The sequence below is a fragment of the Sminthopsis crassicaudata genome, chromosome 2, assembly GCF_048593235.1.
Source record: "Sminthopsis crassicaudata isolate SCR6 chromosome 2, ASM4859323v1, whole genome shotgun sequence".
Classification (NCBI taxonomy): Eukaryota; Metazoa; Chordata; class Mammalia; order Dasyuromorphia; family Dasyuridae; genus Sminthopsis; species Sminthopsis crassicaudata.
Window position 1 is genome coordinate 4795846 of NC_133618.1, and position 16993 is coordinate 4812838.

The following is a 16993-nucleotide window of genomic DNA, read 5'->3' on the forward strand; positions in this document are numbered from 1 at the left end:
GCCTCCTAGACTGGGAGCTGAGAAGTACCCCTGGGGAGAACCAAACTAGGCACTTGGTTCCCTAGGAACTGCTACTGGAGGGGGGAGGGTGAGAGCATCCTTTCAAGGCTATCCAGGCCATCCCCATGAGCCGGCTCCTGGCCCAGCACCCCACTCCTCTCCCTTGCCTCTTCCTTCTCCCTTGGGTCCCAGGGAGCCCTTCCCTGAGCCAGCTCTCCTTGCCAGGGTCAGGGGCAGTCTCCTGGGCAAACATAGAGATCCAGGGCAGTGCTGCAGCCAGCTGCTTCTTCTGGATCGGCTCCGGTCTTAGAAGTTACGGTTCCCCCCAAACCTGTGGTCTTTGGGAGTCCTCACACCAGCTCCTCACTGCCTTGGTTGGGAATTTCCTCCAGAATCCTGTGGTGCAGCTGGATGCGCCAACCTCCGGCTCTAACATTCATTGTGCCTCTGACGGTCCCACCCAGATCCGGCCTCCTCTACTTCTCTCAGTCAGTGGGCGGGGTCCTGCCCGGGATGTCACAGACACCCTGGTGTCCAGCTTGGTGAGGGGGAGCCTGGGAGCGGCCTTCTGAGCAGGAAGGGATTCTTGAGACTGGGAGGAAGAAAATGAGGGTGAAGTTGTATGTTCTCAAGGACAGAGCTTGCTTGCCCAGCTGTCCATCTGGGAAAGACCCATCAAACCTAGGTAGACCAGAAACCTTGAACCTGGAGAACTGGCTGGGGCTATCCAAAGGAGACTTTGGCCCCACAGAGGCATTTGCAGGACTGGGAAAGACCAATCAAACCTCAGGCCAACCAGAGACCTAGAACCACAAAAAGTGCCCGAGGCTGTCCAAAAGAGACTTCGGCCCTATAGAGATGTTGACAGGACTGGCCCAAGACTGTGGCAGGTCTGGGGTCCTTTGTTCTTTCTCATGTCCAATCTGGGCCTTCTGACTTGGACGCCTCTTGTTCTCTGAGAATTTGGACCTGCCATTTATGTTGGATCCCACCCTGGCTCGCTCCCAAGCTGGCTCAGTGCACAGATCTATTTGGGTTGGTCCAAGGACCCGCCCTCAAGCAGCACCTCACACAATGTCCTCCCGGGGAGCCCCAAATGGATCCTCTGTCCATGAGAAGGAAGGCTCGCCACATGGGCTCATCCATGGACATAGAACCTCCGGGACACAGAACAGCAGAGCTGGAAGGTCTTGGAACAGAAGATGGAGAGAGAGGGAAGAAATTGGCTCCCAAGGGCAGGAAACTGCATCTTTGCAAAGGAGTTTAGACCCAGGCCCTGATGAGAGCCGGGTCTGGCTGGGGGGTGACAGAGCCCAAGGGCTGGGGAAGATGGGGCTGGGGGCGCACTCTTTAATGTGGCACAGATTCTAAAAAAGACATCATGCTGGGGAGGGGGATCCTCCCCCTCAGGGAATAAGAAATAAATTCTTACATCTGTAAGCAGCCATCTGACTTTTCCTGGCAGGCACAAATCCAGAAGAGTTAGCAGAAAGATGGAGAGTGTCAGAGTTGGTCCTCAATTTCCCCGTCTCTCAAAAGGGGGTCAGTAAACTCCACCCTGGGCCTCTATGGGGTTCCACAGTGGACAGCCTGGAGACTGGAGGCAGGAGGCTCATCTTCCCGAATTCAATTCTGGCTTCTGACGCTTAGTAGCTGTGTGATATTGGGCAAGTCTCTCCACCTTGTTCTCCTCGGTTTGCTCATCTGTGAAATGAGCTGGAAATGGCAAAGCCCCCCGAGATCTCCACCGAGAAAACCCCAAATGGGATCAGAGCAAATGACAAATCGTGCTTCATGAGGATCATGAGCATGAACAAAGAAGAAAATGCTTTGTCCCTCATGTGCCATAATGAGAGCTGAAGGTTTCCCATTTCTTTCTCCGGCTCATTGTGCAGGTGAGGAAAATGAGAAACAGGGACAAGGGACTTTCCCAGTGTCACCCGGCCAGGAAGTGTCTGAGACCAGATTTGAACTGGGGAAGAGTCTTCCAGGCCCAAGCCAAGTCCTCTGTGCACTACGGCATCCCCTAGCGGCCATCTAAGGTAGATCAATCACTTTACTGTAGCTGTGAGAAGTCAGGTTTTAAGCTGACAAGCAGAAAGGGGCCAGGAGAATACTTCTGCTACTTCTCACTTTTTCCTCAGGTCAGTGGGTTTTGCTAAGTATTCAGGATGGCTTTGTGGGGTACGCTAGAACCCGGCTGCTGGTGATGCTGCCAGATGGGAGTCCTGTAGGTTGGGATTAATTAACCCATTAGGTATCGATCATTATATGACGTGGATTAAGTGAAGGGATAGATTTACATTTAGTTAGGCTTATGGTAACTTGTGTTAGAGACAGAGGGAGAGAACTATGGTCTCCACACCCCCCACTCCCCATGAATGTTTGAGGAGAACCCCGCTCTGAGACCCGCATCCCTGGGCTTCTCTGCCCTCTCACCTAAGGTTCAAAACTTCTCACGCAACTTCCAGAGTCCTGCTGATGAGCATCTCCTTTAATCCTGTATTGTGATATTAAAAGAAAGTTTGGATTTGCTCCTTTAAATGACGCTCTCAAGCTCAGTTAAAAAGTAAAAGTAAAAAGTTTTAATCAAATAAGACAAAGTATAGATAGTTTAGATTTGCATAAAAAAAACCAAATAGAAATAAGAACAATTCACAATATGACAATTATAGCAGATAGAGGAAGAGAATACATCACCAACTCAAGGGAACATACAAGATCATCAAACGGCTGGGAGCCCCCCTTTTTCAGCCTTCTCAACTTGAGTTGGGTAAAGATTTTTATGGGCGAAGCGTCCTCCCCACGGATGAGGCTCGGTCATAGTATGGGACACTGACTTTTTATAGGTCTTTAGACAAAGAAGGATTTTTGCCAAAAACTTATATAAGGGTTTGGCACATGCATCTGTGCAGGTGCGGGGTACAGGAGGGCTTCACTAGTTGACTCGTTCCATATCGTCTGTATCTTGACAGTTCTTTATTAATTGTCTATGCCCAGGGAGGGAGCCACTCTTCTCTGGAGCACAAACATCTCTAGGAATGGCTAGTTCCCAGCATCTAGTGTCAAAAATATACAGAGTTCATGGAACGGTGAAGTTCCTATAATTTGGAAGCTCAGGCCTGTTAGATATGAGCGAGCTTATAATGCTAATATGAAATTTTAAATTTCTTATTCAAATCCATATAAGATTTCCCCCATTTTGCAGCTGACCGATCATGAACACGTGACACCCAGATCGTACAGTTATTAGAGGGGCCAATTGGCCCAGTCACTGGCCAAAGATTAAGGCAGACACCTACATGACTGAATAACCTGAGTTCTCACCTAACATCAGAGAACTCTCCAGACATTATTAGTTCTCACCTTGTAATCCTAATAACTATAGCAATCTAGTGTTTGACAAACCAAAGATACCAACATTTGGAATAAGAATTCATTATCTGAAAAAAACTCTTGGGAAAACTGGAAATTGGTATGGCAGAAATTAGATATGGATCCACTCTTAATACCGCATACTAAGATAAGATCAAAATGGGTCCATGATTTAGGCATAAAGAATGAGATCATAAATAGATTAGAGGAACAGAGAATAGTCTACCTCTCAGACCTGTGGAAGAGGAAGGAATTTATGACCAGAGGAGAACTAGAGATCATTATTGATCACAAAATAGAAGATTTTGATTACATCAAACTAAAACGTTTCTGTACAAACAATACTAATGCAAAGAAGATTAGAAGGGAAGTAACAAACTCGGAAAAAAAATTTTACAGTTAAAGGTTCTGATAAAGGCCTCATTTCCAAAATCTATAGAGAAATGACCCTAATTTATAAGAAATCAAACCATTCTCCAATTGATAAATGGTCAAAGGATATGAACAGACAATTCTCAGATGATGAAATTGAAATTATATCCACTCATATGAAAGAGTGTTCCAAATCATGCTGATCAGAGAAATGCAAATTAAGACAACTCTGAGATACCACTACACACCTGTCAGATTGGCTAAGATGACAGGAACAAATAATGATGAATGTTGGAGGGGATGTGAGAAAACTGGGATGCTAATACATTGTTGGTGGAGCTGTGAAAGAATCCAGCCATTCTGGAGAGCAATCTGGAACTATGCCCCAGAAGTTATCAAACTGTGCATACCCTTTCATCCAGCAGTGCTAGTACTGGGCTTATATACCAAGGAAATACTAAAGAGGGGAAAGGGACCTGTATGTGCCAAAAGTTTGTGGCAGCCCTTTTTGTAGTGGCCAGAAACTGGAAAATGAATGGATGTCCATCCATTGGAGAATAGTTGGGTAAATTATGGTATATGAAGGGTATGGAATATTATTGTTCTGTAAGAAATGACCAGCAGGAGGAATACAGAGAGGCTTGGAGAGACTTACATCAACTGATGCTGAGTGAAATGAATAGAACCAGAAGATCGCTGTACACTTCAATAACAATACTGTATGAGGACGAATTCTGATGGAAGTGGATATCTTCAACATAGAGAAGATCCAACTCACTTCCAGTTGATCAATGATGGACATAAATAGCTACACCCAGAGAAGGAACACTGGGAAGTGAATGTAAACTATTAGCAATACTGTCTATCTACCCAGCTTACTTATACCTTCGGAATCCAATTCTTACCATGAAACAAGAAAATTGGATTTACACACATATATTGTACCAAGGTTATACTGTAACACATTTAATATGTATGGGATTGCCTGTCATGTAGGGGAGGGAGTAGAGGGAGGGAGGGGAAAATTTGGAAAAATGAATACAAAGGATAATGTTATAAAAAAAATTACTCATGATATATACTGTCAAAAAATTATAAATATAAAATTAATTTTTAAAAAAAGATACTAAGGATATTTAAGAGGTTTTACAAGGGTAAAACTGACAGGTTCTGGCAAAAGATTGGATGGGGTGTTGTTAGGATTACAAGGTGATAACTCAGGTTGTCTAAACAATTCTCTAGCTCACAGTTCACACCTTTAGGAGTTTACACCTTTAGACTTCTGAAAAGGAGTTTGCACCTTCAAAGGGAGTTTATACCTCCAAAGGGAGTTTACACCTTCAAAGGGAGTTTACACCTCCAAAGGGAGTTTACACCTTCAAAGGGAGTTTACACCTTCAAAGGGAGCAAGTTCATTGGCTGAAGGAGTTCCCACAAGCCCCTGGGAGTTCTCCCAAGCCCATTCTCTGCTAGCATAAAAGAAGGCAACATTGAGTCTGAGAGTCACTCTAGACTGGGAGAACCTTCAGGGAAGCTGGAGGAGATTCAGAGTCAGGATTCAGGGAGAAGAGGATTCCAGATTCTACCTTCACTCTGGCTAGAGGCTCCAGAACCCTCCCAAGAAACCTGATCACAGAGAAAAGGATTCTCAGAGGATTTCAACTGAGAGCCTCTCAGAACATTACAATTGGCGCCCAACGTGGGGCAAAGACTTTGGCTCATCCTGACAAAAGCTGATTCTGAGCCCTTCAGCCTGAGCTAGCCCGGACCTTTCTCTTTTGGCACCTGAACAGGGACTTGAACCCTGCATCCTCAGAAGAGCAAAGGTCTCCATTCAGTGAGCGTTTTGCACTTAAGAGACCTAGATATGAAGACTCAGAGAAAACATTTGCAGGCAGCCCGGCATCAAGATATTCAAGCAGACAAGAATACAAGAAAGCAGAGACTCACAGCATTACTTGAAGATAGACGATTATTTGATGGAGCTTCTAGGCCATCTGTAGCAAGGGCAGATGACCCAACTAAAAGGATTTTTGAAGGACCTAATAAGCCCAACCCGAGAATTGATGGACCTCCAACACCCGCTTCTGTTCGGTTTCAAGACTCACCAGGACAGAGGGGGGGAGGGGGGCCCATGAGGTTTGAAGGACCACAAGGTCAGCTAGAAAGTGGGTGCCCTTTGAGATTTGAAGGTCCTCAAAGACCAGGAGGGACTCCTTTGAGGTTTAAAGGGCCACTTGGACAGGCAGGAGGAGGTGGCTTAAGGTTTGAAGGAGCTGCTGATTTGAGGTTTGAGGGCCCAGCTGGCCACAATGTGGGTGGTCTTAGGTATGAAGGTCCCCGTGGCCAGCCTGTGGGTGGTCTTAGATCTGAGGGACCACATGGTCAGCCAGGGGTTGGGGTCAGATTTGAAGGACCCTTAGTCCAACAGGGAAGTGGAAGGAGATTTGAGGGTCCTTCTGTACAAGGAGGTAGTATGAGATTTGAAGGACCATTAGGCCAAGGTGGTCCAAGATTTGGGGGGTGTCATGTTTCAAGATTTGCTGGTCAGCTAGGTCAACCATCTCTCTTGCCAAGATCTGAGGGCTTACACGGTCGACCTGGTCCTGGGTTTGAAAGAAGTCCTCGTCAACAGGGCTCACAAAGGCTTGCTGGACCACCTGGTCAGCAGGTACAACCAAGATTTGATACAGGGCCTCAGAGATTTGATGGTGCACAACACCTGCAAGCATCAAGATTTGATATTCCTCCTGGTCTTCAAGGTGCAAGGTTTGACAATCATCCTTCACAGAGACTTGATGCAGTCTCTTTTAGTCACACTGGCCCATATAATGACCCTCCTAACAGTGTGTTGAATGCACCATCGCAAGGAAGACAGTTCCAAAGACATGAGCAAATGTTTGATACACCTCAGGAACCAAATTTTAATGGACCACATGGCCCTGGAGCGCAAAAGTCCGCAAATCCACTGAACAGAGCATCTGGACGTTATCTTGAGGAAAAGAATCCTCAGGGTCCTCAGTATGGAAACTTTAGTAATCTGCCCACACCAATTGCACTTGGGAATATTCAGCCATCTCAGCAGCTTGTCTCTGGAGTTGCTCAGCCTGTATCTTTTGGACAAGGACAGCAGTTTTTACCAGTTCATGCACAAAATCCTGGTACTTTTGTTCAGAATCCAGCAGGTGCTCTTCCAAGAGCATATCCTGATAATCATCTCAGCCAGGTTGATGTGCATGAACTCTTCTCAAAACTGCTAAAAGCAGGAATACTGAAATTATCCCAACCTGATTCAGCAACAACTCAAGGAAATGACGTTGCTGCACAGCCTCCTCCTGAGGAAAAAGGAGAAGCTCCAAGTGAACATCAAGATGTTCCTGACCTCACTAATTTCACAGTTGAAGAATTGAAACAGCGTTATGCTAGTGTGATAAACTGCCTGTATACTGGTATCCGGTGTTATTCTTGTGGACTGAGGTTTACACCATCACAGGCTAACGATTATGCACACCACTTGGACTGGCATTACCGACAAAATAGAGCTGAAAAGGATGTTAGCAGAAAAGTTACACATAGGAGGTGGTACTGTAGTCTAACGGACTGGATAGAATTTGAGGAAATAGCTGATTTGGAGGAACGTGCAAAGAGCCAGTGTTGTGACAAAGTACATGAAGAGGTTGTGTTGAAAAACCAAGAAGCTGCTAAAGAAAAGGAGTTTCAGAGTGTCCCTGCTGGACCAGCTGGGGCAGGTGAGAGCTCTGAAATATGTCAGGACAATTTGAACAATACTGGGAAGAAGAGGAAGAGGAATGGCATTTTAAAAATGCTATCCGAGTAGATGGAAAGATTTACCATCCATCATGTTATGAAGATTATCAAAATACATCTTCATTTCATTGTACACCAACGCCCAGCAAGACACCTGTTGAAAATCCCTTGAATATTATATTGAACATTGTCAAAAAAGAATTGCAGGAACCTTGTGATAGTTCCAAAGTTAAAGCAGAACCAGTTGATATCACACCAGCTTGTACAGATGATAGCATAGATTCACCTACTGAAATTAAAACAGAATCTGATACAGTTGAGTCAATTTAAATAAAATGAGAAGTATGTTTTTCTTTAAAAAAAAAAAAAAGGGAGCTGCTGTGTTATAGTTGAATCTGGAAGGTGGAGAATTTTATATATGTGTATATATCTATATATCTCCATCCATATCTATGTATCTATATATGTGTGTGTGTGTTTATATATATATATATATATATATATATATATATATACATATAAATAAATTACTTAAGTGAGGCAGGGTGCTTAGCTATCATTTGGTTAATAAATACATTTTAGTATTTGTATTTCCTACTGCCTGCACAGTTTCCTACTGCCTGCTCGTTGTGGGAAAGTTCTGTAGAAGTGTGCAAATTTAACAAATTGAAAGTGTATGTGTAAAATATGCATAATTTTCACTAGTGGAACTGTAAATTATAAATAAAAATATTTTTGCTATCCATGGTGTGGGAACGTTTATGCACACCAACAAATAAAGACAGTGTTTCTGGACTTAGTATTTTGGGGAATTAAATAGCAACCACAGCATAGACCATTTTTTTTCTTTTTTTTTTAAACTAGAAGGCTCCCATGACTAAAAAAGAAAAGAACGATAACCAAATAACCTGAAGTTAATTTTCATCCTTAAAAAGAGGATAATCAGCACTGCAGGGCCTTTCTGAAATAGTACAATCTAGATTAAAAAAAAAAAAAGAATTTCAGGCTCCCTTTCAATGGAGGCTTCCCCTCCTCTGAGGAGGTTTTCTCAAGCCTTTATGCTCTGAGAAGGAAGGCCACTGCCTCCTAGACTGGGAGCTGAAAAGTACCCCTGGGGAGAACCAAACTAGGGATTCGGTTCCCTAGGAACTGCAACTGGGGGGGAGGGTGAGAGCATCCTTTCAAGTCTATCCAGGCCATCCCCATGAGCCAGCTTCTGGCCCAGCACCCCACTCCTCTCCCTTGCCTCTTCCTTCTCCCTTGGGTCCCAGGGAGCCCTTCCCTGAGCCAGCTCTCCTCGCCAGGGTCAGGAGCAGTCTCCTGGGCAAACAGAGAGATCCAGGGCAGTGCTGCAGCCAGCTGCTTCTTCTGAATCGGCTCCAGGCTGCTTTTAGAAGTTATGGTTCCCCCCAAACCTGCGGTCCTCGGGAGTCCTCACACCAGCTCCTCACTGCCTTGGTTGGGAATTTCCTCCAGAATCCCGTAGTGCAGCTGGATGCGCCAACCTCTGGCTCTAACATTCATTGTGCCTTTCACGGTCCCACCCAAATCTAACGTTCTCTACTTCTCTCAGTCAGTGAGCGGGGTCCTGCCCGGGATGTCACAGACACCTGGTGTCCAGCTTGGTGAGGGGGAGCCTGGGAGCGGCCTTCTGAGCAGGAAGGGATTCTTGAGACCGGGAGGAAGAAAATGAGGGTGAAGTTGTATGTTCTCAAGGACAGAGCTTGCTTGCCCAGCTGTCCATCTGGGAAAGACCCATCAAACCTAGGTAGACCAGAAACCTTGAACCTGGAGAACTGGCTGGGGCTATCCAAAGGAGACTTTGGCCCCACAGAGGCATTTGCAGGACTGGGAAAGACCAATCAAACCTCAGGCCAACCAGAGACCTAGAACCACAAAAAGTGCCCGAGGCTGTCCAAAAGAGACTTTGGCCCTACAGAGATGTTGACAGGACTGGCCCAAGACTGTGGCAGGTCTGGGTTCCTTTGTTCTTTCTCACGCCCAGTCCGGGCCTTCTGACTTGGACACCTCTTGTTCTCTGAGAATTTGGACCTGCCATTTATGTTGGATCCCACCCTGGCTCGCTCCCAAGCTGGCTCAGTGCACAGATCTATTTGGGTTGGCCCCAGGACCCGCCCTCAAGCAGCACCTCACACAATGTCCTCCCCGGGAGCCCCAAATGGATCCTCCGTCCATGAGAAGGAAGGCTCGCCACATGGGCTCATCCATGGACATAGAACCTCCGGGACACAGAACAGCACAGCTGGAAGGTCTTGGAACAGAAGATGGAGAGAGAGGGAAGAAATTGGCTCCCAAGGGCAGGAAACTGCATCTTTGCAAAGGAGTTTAGACCCTGGCCCCGATGAGAGCCGGGTCTGGCTGGAGGGTGACAGAGCCCAAGGGGTGGGGAAGATGGGGCTGGGGGCGCACTCTTTAATGTTGCACAGATTCTAAAAAAGGCATCATGCTGGGGAGGGGGATCCTCCCCCTCAGGGGATAAGAAATAAATTCTTACATCTGTAAGCAGCCATCTGACTTTTCCTGGCAGGCACAAATCCAGAAGTGTTAGCAGAAAGATGGAGAGTGTCAGAGTTGGTCCTCAATTTCCCCGTCTCTCAAAAGGGGGTCAGTAAACTCCACCCTGGGCCTCTATGGGGCTCCACAGTGGACAGCCTGGAGACTGGAGGCAGGGAGGCTCATCTTCCCGAATTCAATTCTGGCTTCTGACGCTTAGTAGCTGTGTGATATTGGGCAAGTCTCTCCACCTTGTTCCCCTCGGTTTCCTCATCTGTGAAATGAGCTGGAAATGGCAAAGCCCCCCGAGATCTCCACCGAGAAAATCCCAAATGGGATCAGAGCAAATGACAAATCGTGCCTCATGAGGATTATGAGCATGAACACAGAAGAAAATGCTTTGTCCCTCATGTGCCATAATGAGAGCTGAAGGTTTCCCATTTCTTTCTCCGGCTCATTGTGCAGGTGAGGAAAATGAGAAACAGGGACAAGGGACTTTCCCAGTGTCACCCGGCCAGGAAGTGTCTGAGACCAGATTTGAACTGGGGAAGAGTCTTCCAGGCCCAAGCCAAGTCCTCTGTGCACTACGGCATCCCCTAGCGGCCATCTAAGGTAGATCAATCACTTTACTGTAGCTGTGAGAAGTCAGGTTTTAAGCTGACAAGCAGAAAGGGGCCAGGAGAATACTTCTGCTACTTCTCACTTTTTCCTCAGGTCAGTGGGTTTTGCTAAGTATTCAGGATGGCTTTGTGGGGTACGCTAGAACCCGGCTGCTGGTGATGCTGCCAGATGGGAGTCCTGTAGGTTGGGATTAATTAACCCATTAGGTATCGATCATTATATGACGTAGATTAAGTGAGGGGATAGATTTACGCTTAGTTAGGCTTATGGTAATTTGTGTTAGAGACAGAGGGAGAGAACTGTGGTCTCCACACCCCCCACTCCACATGAATGTGTGAGGATAACCCCGCTCTGAGACCCGCAATCCCTGGGCTTCACTGCCCTCTCACCTAAGGTTCAAAACTTCTCACGCAACTTCCAGAGTCCTGCTGATGAGCATCTCCTTTAATCCATCTAAGATTTCCCCCATTTTGCAGCTGACCGATCATGAACACGTAACTATCATGGACATATAACACCCTTTAATGGCCTCTGAATGTATCAATAAACCCCAGACTGTGAGCAAAGGAATTCTTGATCAAAAGGGAGGTTGTCGAGTCAATTGTTAAGGACTACGAGTCCCTCTAATAAAATGACACATACTCAGATCTCTGCCTCAGTTGCCCTTTGTGACAGGTCATTTTTTTTTTGTTCCACATTGTTGGCGATTGGTGAAATACAAAGTGCAGATCTCAGCCCCTTTAGTCTGTGGTCTCCAATGGACCCCCCAAAATAGCACTCCCCAGACATCTCCCACAAGAAAGACTGTCTAGGATTTTACAGAATCACATCAGATTCTGCAAGATACAGGTAAGCCTCCCCAAACTGAAGGTGATGAGTCTGACTTTATGTCTAAATGCCTTTTTACTTTGATTTTGAAACTTGGACAGACAAGAGAGAGTGGGGTTCTCTGGAGCACTATGGTCAGTGAGGTCCCAGCTTTTGGACATGACTGAACAATAAGCACAACAATGAATTTGTGCATTTATGCTATGCCAGTGATTAGCTGGGCCAGATCCTGGGGTGCAAGGATGAGGAAGGTTGCCTTTTTCAATCAATCCCTGTCTAAGATCAGGCAGAGCTTTTAAGAGCACTAAACTAGGGGGGCTTGAAAAAAACAGGCAAATTCAAAGCTATTATTCCAACTTAGCCCCATTCAGAGGCCCTTTCCACACTCTACATCTTCACTAAACAAGGGAATGTTTTCATTGTTAATAAATAATTATTTTGAATTACTTTGAATTAAATAAATCTTTATTTATTTAATAAATAATCAAATAAAAATAAATAAGTAAATAATGATGCATAAATGAATAAAATTAATAAATAAATAGATAAATAGAAATAAATAATAAATAAATAAATGAATGATGAATCAGCTGAGAAATAAATAAATAATGAAGAAATGATAAAAATAAATAAATGAATAGAATGAATAAATAAGAACAAAATAAAGATGAAAATATGTAAAAATTAAAAATTAATTTAAATTAAATAAAAATAAAATTATAATTTTATAATAAATGTTATTATAAATAAATCAATCTCACTCAGAACTGTTTAAAGAAAAAGGAAGGCTATGAAGGCCAAAGGTTTCATGGCAGCGTCAATGAACCCAAAGGGCAAAATGGTAATAGACTTTGGGGGTCACTGACACAGAATCTAATTAGATACTTAAATTGGTGACTAAGAACTAATTTAAAGATCAAGATTTGACCTCTAACTTCTCAACTCTCAACAAAACCTGTCACCATCATTTTTGATCAATAATTTTGATCAATGATTCCAAAGTGGTTTAAAGGGTGTACTTTTAAAAAGCTTAAAGAGGATAACTTGTGTATTGCAGAGTATAAATAATGTAAATGTGGATTTTTTGTTTAAGATCACCTTCAGTGTCCAAAGGGACAGAGCTAGGGCAAGTTAGAATTCATTTATTTTTTATTGCTTGCTGCTTCTAAACAACCAACTTGAGAAGACTGAGAAAATCCTGTTATTGATTTAACATTGGGGATTCCCAGAGTGAAGGAGCATCTCATGTAAACCCAGAGAGAGTGAACATTTGTATTAAAACTATGAAGTGACTAAAAGATAAAAAAAATTCTATATTTCTAGTTAAGGCCATCATAAGTCAGGGTAAGAGTGGCTGAAGACTGAATTTTACCAGAACATAGACAGTGGGTTAAATTAAAAACAAACAAACAAACAAACTAAAGAAATGGACATGACTTCTGAGTAATTTTTTAAAAATAGACCAAAAATTATACCTGCAGTCTCCAGAGAGTTTTTCCAGTAGTACAATTTCTATTAGCTCTGATTAATATTTCTGTTCATGTTTTTAATTAAAGCAGATACTTAAAATCACGAAATTATTATGCTACAAATCAAAGGATCTTTTTAATGCAAGCTATTGTTAATCATTTAACACTGAGATGAATTTTATTGTAGATCATAAAGAATAGTCATATGCTTTACTATCAAAGGTATAGTGAAATTGATATAACAGTTCTAAGCTACTCATATGTCAATTTAATTTATATTTAATTGGATCAATGTGAGGTGCACAATGATATCCCAAAAGTTGAAGTGTCACCTTCTCTTTTCTTTCTTCCCCCCCCCCCCCAGACTGGGGTTAAGTGACTTGCCCAGGGTCACCCAGCTAGGAAGTGTTAAGTGTCTGAGATCAGATTTAAACTCAGGTCCTCCTGAATTCAGGGCTGGTGCTCTCTCCACTGAGCCACCTACCTGCCCCATCACCTTCTCTTTTCAAAGTAATTCGATTTTGAAAAGTAAAAGTAAAAGCTGATTGAGAAAATGGATCTTGATCCTTGAAATTCTGGCAATTGGTGATTGTTGATATTAGTGACAATACATTTATATTTGATTTGGTTTTATCCAAAAAATTAAATTGGAGTAAGAAGGATTTCCCTTCACTTAAAATCACTATAAAATTAAAATTTTATATATATATACATATATATATATAATTAATAATATAAAATCACTATAAAATTTTTGATGAGAAGCAAATTGACTGATCAGTTAGATACAATAATAACTTACAAAATTGTAATTTGTAAAAGGAGGAGGCAATTCAAACTAAAGCTGTTCAAAAGCAAAGCTGATTATCAGCCTCTTTATCTGCACCCAAGTGAAAGCTGGCTCTTTACAGCAGACTAAAATTGAATTTATATAAAAGCAACTTTCATATAAAACCTGATAAATCCATAGTGAAAACTAAGAGGGACATCTGCCTTTGAGACCCCAATAATACATGACAGTGTTGCAGTTCACTGGTCTTATGTCACAAATACTTGAAGAGTTCACTTGAAGTGAACATTCCCTAGAATAAAGATTATTAAGAGTAGAAGAATTGAGCAAGTAGATGAAAAAGAAGAGGGTTTTTATTTCTTTGCAATAAAAAGGACCTGAAGAAATGTCTCTTTGGCAAATACTGCACATCTCCCTTCTCCAATCAATAAATCACAAAGGACATTTTTTTAAGACTGAAGCATTGTATGGAAATTTGGCAAATACATATTATCTGATTGATTGTTAGAGAAAGGGCTATTTTTTTTAGTCTGGCTCAAATAGTTATGCTTAAGATTTTAGAAGAGCAAATTAAGAAAATAAAAGAAATTGATTTTGCTGTTTTGGTGATTCTTAAAAATCAAGAAACAATTGCAGGGAGTTCAGAATGCCACCATATTTTTTAATGAGTCAGCTGAAAAATGTATATACTTAGGAAAAATGAGATTTCAATACAGCAATTAGTAATTATAACTCAAGAATTCATGTGGGTAATTTTTTTGTTCTGAAACAAAAAAAAATAATAAAGTGGTCTCCTTTACAGTGAGATGAAATATTTAAACATATTGGGAGAAGCACATGATTGGAAAGTACTTCATACAGTATCTTGCTTGTGTAGAAGAGAACCAGTAGAATATTCAGACCTTAGAGGAATTTGGTTGGACAAAATACTTGCCACTTTGAAAGGTGCTGTTTAAGCCAGTGTTTCTGATAAAGGCCTCATTTCTAAAACATATGGAGAAGTGACTTAGATTTATAAGACTACAAGTCATTCCATAATTGGTAAATTGTTCATTTTCATTTGGAGAAATTAAAGCCATTTCTAGTCAGGTGAAAAAATGCTCTAAATCGTTATTTATTAAAGAAATGCAAATTAAGACAGCTCAGAAGTACCACCTCATGCCTAATAGATTGGCTAAGATGACAGGAAAAGATAGTGATAAATCCTGGAGGGGATGTGGACACTAATATATTGTTGGTAGAATTGTGAAATGATCCAACCGTTCTGGAGAGTTCTTGGATCTGTACCTTAAAGCTATCTTAAAAGAGGGAAATGTGCAAAAATATTTGTGGCAGCCCTTTTTCGTAGTGCCAAGAAACTGGAAACTGAGGGGATGCCCATCAGTTGGAGAATGGCTGAATAAACTATGTTATATGAATATTATGGAATATTATTTTTCTGTAAGAAAGAACCAGCAGGGTGATTTCAGAGAGGCCTGGAGAGACTTACATGAAGTGATGCTGAGGGAAATGAGCAGAACTAAGAGAACATTTTACATGGCAATAAGATTATACAATGATCAATTCTGATGGAAATGGTTCTTCAACAACAAGATGATTCAGGCCACTTCCAATAGTCTTATGATGGAGAGAGCCATCTGCACCCAGAGAGAGGACTGTGGATCGCAACATAGCATTTTGACTCTTTTTGTTGTTGTTTGCATTTTTTTTCTTTCTCATTTTTTTCCTGTTTGATCTGATTTTTATTATGCAGAATAATTGTGGAAATATATAGAGAAAATTGCACATGTTTAACATATATTGGATTACTTGCCTCTAGGAGAAGGGGTGGGGGAAGGCAGGGATAAATATTGTTGAAAACTATCCATTTTGATATTTATTTTGAAAATAAAAAGCTTTTTTTAAAAATATGGTGATTCAAGGCAATTCCAATAGACTTGGGATGGAAAGTGCCAACCATATCCAAAGAGAACTATGGAAACTAAGTGGGGAATCAAAGCATAGTATTTTTACTCTTTGCTGTTGTTGTTGGTTTATTTGCTTAGTTTTGTCCTTTCTTCTGTTTCTTCTCCCTTTTAATCTGATTTTTCTTTATAACATGATGATATGGAAATACATTTAGTAGAATTACACAGTATTATCCTATATCAGATTGCTTGATGTCTTGGGGAGGGAAGGAGGGAAAAGGGAAGGAGAAAAATTTGGAACACAAAGCTTTGCAAAGGTTAATGTAGAAAACTATCTTTGCATGTATTTGGAAAGTGAAAATTCTATAAAAAGGGAAAACGGTACTTTTCATTTTGGCATGGAAAGTTAACAAAATGCTGATCCATTTCACAGATTACAGCTGGAAATCAAACATTAAACTACAGTCTGAAGTATAATGGGAGACTTGGCTCTGGAGTTCTTCAAATTAAGCTTCAGAAAGCAACCCTGGCATGTAGGGAACACTGTATAAATAATTGGGACGTGGCTAAAATGATCTAACAGGCAGGATCAGAGAAATTATTTCCAAGCACCTGATCAATAACATCAGTAGAACTAAAACCTTTCTTACATTGTGAAATCTGAGAAAGCAGTGTAACAGAAGTGCCCTTAGAAAGGAAACACCCTTTTATCTAGATGCTGCTGGGGGAACTCTTAAAACCTATGTATATGACAAAAACATTTGGCACTTTCTAAATATTTGATCAGTTAATTTAGTTTTAAATTATAAAATCTTAATAATGATCACAGTGGGAAGAAAAGAGAAGAGAACTCTATCTATAAGATACTTCAGTAAGGGTCTCAATGTTCATTAACACTTCCTCCTCAGTCTGGATCATAGGATCTGAGCATCCCTTCTGGTATGAAGTGAAGTATGAAACTCCACAGGGCGGCAGTTTTAGGGAGCTGGGACTTCTTCCAGCCAAAGCAGAGAGATTTATCAGTTAAGCTTTAAATAAGTGAGTTTAATTGAAAATCATTTGGAAAATCATCTGTTAGTAATCATTATGCAATAATTGAACCAACTATTCACTTTATGGACGACTTGGTGCAGAAGTGTTTTGTTTTGGAGTCTCCATATCAATACTTAAATACTTTTTAGTACCTGATTCCACTACTGTTGGTGGAAATGATTGGCTAAGGGTTACATAGATGGACAAGAAAAGAGGAGTTGACTGTCAAACCATATTCGAATTCAATGCAGAGTAATCCTAATAAGTGAGGGGATCCACAATTTCCTTGGCAGATCTACGAGGATGTGGTCACAGCA

At 41.9% G+C, this 16993-nt stretch overlaps 1 pseudogene; it reads left to right on the top strand.

The window, feature by feature from the left end:
• Positions 1-125: 125 nt before the first annotated feature.
• Positions 126-7853, top strand: LOC141552553 (pre-mRNA cleavage complex 2 protein Pcf11 pseudogene; annotated as a pseudogene).
• The last annotated feature ends 9140 nt before the right edge of the window (positions 7854-16993 follow it).